At 31.6% G+C, this 5867-nt stretch overlaps 1 long non-coding RNA gene across 1 annotated transcript; it reads right to left on the minus strand.

The window, feature by feature from the left end:
• Window positions 1-307: 307 nt before the first annotated feature.
• Window positions 308-4263, minus strand: LOC138185437 (uncharacterized). Its single transcript, XR_011174615.1, has 3 exons — window positions 4181-4263; window positions 535-594; window positions 308-457 (listed from the first exon to the last, which is right to left on the minus strand). It is a non-coding gene; the product is annotated as an uncharacterized LOC138185437 (long non-coding RNA).
• Between the last annotated feature and the right edge of the window lie 1604 nt (window positions 4264-5867).

Raw genomic sequence — 5867 nt, forward strand, 5'->3', positions numbered from 1 at the left:
TCAGTAAACATCGAAATTTAAGAAATGAGTTCGCAGTACAAATGAAACTTAATAAAAGGAGAGAAATCACTTTTGTGAAATTCAATAATAACAATTGATACTTTGCAAGGATAAAAATGCTGCAATTTGTAACAACAAAAAGTTGCTGTCCAGCACCGATTATTTAATTAATAGCTAGTTCAGTACAAATGATTAATAATGTAAAAAAAGGATTTCAATGTTATAATACACTTTTTTATTCAAATTTTATTTTTACATATATCGCACAGAAAATAATTAATATTATCTTGGTCTGTGCAATCGACGTGTGTCCGGCCTTCATTTCGTTGTTTTTGGTACATTGGAATGCCTCAGGCCTGTCTCTGAGACATTTTATTTTCAAGGAGCAGCTTCAAAGCCGCATTCGTGCTCTCCTGTGTCCATTTTCTCTTCTTCTGCTTTGGAATTTCAGATGTTTCTTTGTGGGAAAAGGTACAGGATAGATTAAATGAACATTTTCTAACTTAATTTCAGTTGCCGACAAATTGAACTTACAGATAAAAAAATTTGATCTGTACTGGTCGACGGCTAATCAGCTTGATTGCTACTGGACGTCTGGTATATAAAAAAATTGCAGAACTGGTAATTACACTTAACAGACTATATATAGTATACATGATACAAGAAGATCATTTACTTTGCTGAAAAACCAAATATCAGCTCTAGAAAATAACTTTTGACACTCGAATAATCAACCTGTACGTTTAACCGAACTACCGTACAATCCGAATTATGTTACATAGAACTATTATATTCATTTGTTTATTTAAATAAAGCGCTAATATCTGATAGAAAGAGCTAGGATTAATTTTGGTCAATGCTGCACGACTCTCTTCTGATATTATGTACATAACATTATATATTATATGTATAGTATATATAGGAAAAGATTAAAGTTCACTTTCTGCAACTTTTTAATCTGAGTGTGTAATGAAAATTTAAGCACATTTTGAAGGCTTATGTCAGTCATATGGTGGAAATTTCATCGAAGTTGGTTAACGTTGCTATGATAGTGCAAACGATCAAATTGTAATAACTATCATTTTTCCGTACGTTTTACGTAACACGTACATCACCATGAAATTAATTTCATCATAATGTAATGAAGTCGAGATATTATATTATAATATATAATATTGTAAATTAGTTGTGCAGCACATATCAACATTAATTCTGGCTTTTAATTATAATAATTATGTACATAATATAATATAATATATAATGTTGTAAAACGTATGGAAAAATGATTGTTATTACAGTTTTTATCGTTTGTATTATCATAGCAAAGATAACCAATTTCGATGAAATTTTCTGCATATGACTGGCATAAGTCTTTAAAAGATGTTTAAATTTTTATTACGGACCCAGATAAAAAGGTTACAGAAAGTGACTTTTACTCTTTTCCAGGAATCGAAATAAACAGATGTCCTCGGTTTTTTTTTAATTTCTGCTCAAACTTATATGTTTCGTTTAAAAAGATATTTATTCCTTTAGGATTGTTATGGAATGGAATGTTACCTTTAGCAACTTTCTTGAAAGGTGTTCTCGTGGAACAGATATTTTAGAATTTTTATAATAAATGCTCCATGGAAATATATTATTTTAGAACGTGTATTAAAAAAGGTTTCACAGAATGAATAAACGTATGAAGTAGTAATTTTATTTAACAATATAATGTCATATTGTTCTTACGTTTATTGATCAAAAGGTATGAAAACCATAAATAATTAATTGTTTTGTAAGACTGATTGAGTAGAAAGGAAAATTTGTCAAGAATAATATCTAAATAACTTTTTTTTATAATTTAAATTAACTGAGATACGTAGCAATTCTACAATATAATATGTAGAATAATATACACACATAAATATCATATGTGTATTCAGTAACGCCCTTACCTTCCTAACTGATCATTTCAAAGACAAATAAACAACATATTCAGAATATCGATTTAACTGTAATAATCATTTAATATTAGTAGTAGTACTATTCGTTAAATACTATTCAGTATTTGCTACAATAATTGAGAACTCTTTTAATATTGATGTACAAAATATCTGTTCCTGTCATAGAAAAGTTTTTATTTTTATATTTTATGAGTTCTATTCAAACTAAAATTTTTATTTTCGAGAACTTTCCTTCGAAAGTTATAATGTGAGAACGTTTTCTAAAAAAAGTTGCACTTCCCATGTTTTAAGTAGAACTCATTAAAAAGTTCCATAACTCTTTCGATCCTCGCTTCTTTCACGATTCTGACCAATTGCAATCTTTTCAAAATGTTTCTCACACGCCACCTAGTAAATTAATCCTTCTACGTAGCTTCTTTAAAAAAATCAAGTCGTTTCGTTCAATTTTCGGAAAGTTCTATTATAAAAGGTATCCAAATATTAATGGGAGTAACTATAATGAGAGTATATATTCTATACACAAGGTGTTTCCAATTTATGCCGATCAACTATTATGAGAACATAATCTAAAAAGGAATTTTATATGAAATTTCGTTAGAAACTCTTTGTGGTGTAGGCAAGTATTGAACGTCATATGAAATACAGTAGAACCTACAGGGCTCAAATTAACCCTTCTACACTGTAGCTGCAAGGTCATATACCATACTATCACTGACAATATGTTTTCAATTAAACGCAGTACTGCCGAGTTAACTAAATCTAATGGAATTTTTGAGATATAAAATGTTATTGTATACACAGACTTATCAAAGTACTCAAACACTATACTTGCATGTAACATATTGCGTGTGTCGTACGAAACATTTTGAAATTTCATTGGCATTGTTATGGCAGTCGACTATAGTGATTGTATTGCTTTGGAACGAATCTGAAAATATATATAGAAATTATAATATATTTAGTGTAAATATACAGTGTGTGTCGGTTGATACAATTGGCAAAAAAGTAATTTCACGTGATAAAACAAATCGAAAACGCTCCGAGCGAATAGTCGATAGCAGATTATTTTACGTGTAAAAATAAGTTAGAAATATAGAACAATCTTTTGTCGTAGGATGTTTCATTTCTGAGAAAATGAAATTTAAAAATTGATCAACGTACACGTGTACCGAGCCAATTCTTAACTAAACCTTGTTTTCTTGAAAACGTGATCTTAAAAGGAAAAATATTATTCTACACTTTTCACTTATTTTCGCACATAGAGTACATAGAATAACTTTGTGCTGGCGGTTTACTTATATCCAATCGATAACTCGTCAAATTCACAAAGATAGTGACTCAACTGATAAAAGCTTATTCTATATTTTCGACATATATCTTTACGTACGATCTCCTCGATTGTACCATGTTGCAAGATAACGCTGGAGCCAGTTCGCGAATGTAGATTCCAGCGGCAAAAGCCGGAGGACAAACGAACGGGTGAAAGTATACGCGAGATACAAATTCATAGATCACTAAAATAAATATCCAAACTGGATATTGATTCTTTCTTCCCAAGATTCTTTCTTCCATCACTTCCGACCTCGTTTCATAATTAGTATGAGCACCTTTGCTGAGGAGCGGATGGTCAAAATAGAAATTCTGATCATCCCCGGATTGTTGTAGATAACCAGAGACTAAGTTCTAGAAATTGATCCGAGATTGGACTGCCTTGATCCAAGTACCTTGATTGAGTTTGGTAATGAGATTTTCTTGAATGATACAAACTGAATAAATTAAAGTTGACAATGAATTTCCCGATAATTGAATGATTAAATTTGCACTAAGTAGACGATTCTATTAAATTAAATCCTTTCTGACTAAAACTAAGCTGACTAAAAGCTAGTGACATCAATTTACGTCCCCCTTAAATGCATTTAATTTTTGTTGGAAACATCTTTCGATATCACGAATAGTTTCGAAAATCTTTGCAGGAGTTGCATTAGATGTGACACTCTGTATATCATAACTAACATAAGAATAACATAAGAATAACATAAGAATTAATCATTAATGTATATTATTACGTATATGTCTTTTTATAAACCATATATATACATGGTTTATAAGAATGGAATCTATCAAAGACACGAGACTGATAAAATGTTTTATATTATACAGCGTAGCCCATGAATCGGCTGCCACGATATTTGAGCCGCCTCTGATAGTTTGACAATAATTATGCGAATAATTACCCGGACTTTGCTTTAGAAACAGCTCCATAAACTTGTTTGGAGGTATTAGTGGGCACATGCACTTGATTTAATGTACTTCATTGGTCGTAGCGACCAACTGCTCGCTGCGGCCAGTTTCTCGCGCTTTCATGGTCGTTGACAACTCACTGGTTGCCATGACCACGTACGTGAGAGCTCATATATTCTCAGGAATCCAATGGTCACTGACAACCTGGTTCCTGGCGACACCACTGTTTTTCGCTCAATAGACAAAAATGAAACACTTGAGCGTAAGATCTAGAAGATTTTATATCGTGCCGTATTAGTAATATTTGTAATATTATAAATTATAATTCATTATTACATTTATTGTGCATTGCAGTTTTTAATATTACAACTTTCATTGAATTTACCAATATGTTGTCAAAACTGATCCGTGAAATTCAATGCATAAACCAATGCAGTTTTTTTAAACACGAGCCATTAGAAGAATATCTGTTTCTTATTTTAACTTTTAAAAGCTGAGTTCAACAGTGCAAAATCACTTTTTAAACTATCGAGTAACTTTGAAGTATAATAATAATGAATTTCTTTTTTTATATATTTATCAACTTCGAAGTGACTCTTACCAAACATACCAAGAAATAGTTATGGATATATTTAGCGTTACGCTGTCATTTTCTTCTTCTTCTGCGTTTTACGCTGCTTTACTGGAGAAAATATCGATTGGGATTTAAAAACTCCCAGTCGCTTTTCGACCGACACCTCTGCAACGCGATTTATTCGTAGTTGTATAGTGCTTATCTCAACGCGATTTCTAGTAATTCAGAATTCTCCTAAAATTGTAAGTCAGTCATTCTCTCTCACGTTCATAGTCCAAAAACTAATTGTACCAAAACCAACCGCAAATACGCCGGCACTTGACGCGATTCAAAATAATTAAAGAAGATCAAACGATAAAAAATAGTCGAGATTCTTGTTAACGCGTTCGTTCTCAAGTCAACTGTAAGTAATAGTCCTAATTCCTATGCTACTTGCAATGTACTCTGCGTACCAACCAAAAGTGAAGTAGATTCACGAAAAAATACACGAAAAGATTCATGAACGAATAATATGATTATTGAGAATAAGCATAGGTCATGTTTGTGTGTAGGTTATTTGTTTTTTTATTAATTACAGATAATAGTTCGAATATGATAAAGTTTGTTGTGCTCATATCATGTTACGTATTGAAACGCGAACAAGATTGTTACAAAGTTTCATCCTTTTAAGAAACAAATGAAAACTTAAAAATTTGTAACTTGTAACTTATTTCCGGAATAGCAAAGCGCAAAGAGATAATAATTACACGCTTGATTGAATGCTGAATGAGAACTGAAACTCTCTATTGATTTCTTCGGCGCTTTTATACATATGGTGTATCGGGTAGTTGCTATGTCAGGGAATCAATCGATTGGAGTTGGGCAGTTACCACACTAATCATGAATATCGAGCTCTTGTGACAAAATACGGGTGGTCTGAATTGACACTGTGTGATCGCGGTTGCTATGCTGAATAAGAATGTTATGCTGCTATGCCAAAAATGACAGGACATTGATAATAATGAAATTAATATTCAAACAGATAAAGCAATAAAAATCTTCTTTTTGTAAATTAAACCTGGCCAAGCCTCAGCGTGCTTGAAGGTATAGAATAAGCAGATACGTAA

The sequence above is a fragment of the Bombus flavifrons genome, chromosome 12, assembly GCF_040668555.2.
Source record: "Bombus flavifrons isolate JBK064 chromosome 12, iyBomFlav1_principal, whole genome shotgun sequence".
NCBI classification, from domain to species: Eukaryota; Metazoa; Arthropoda; class Insecta; order Hymenoptera; family Apidae; genus Bombus; species Bombus flavifrons.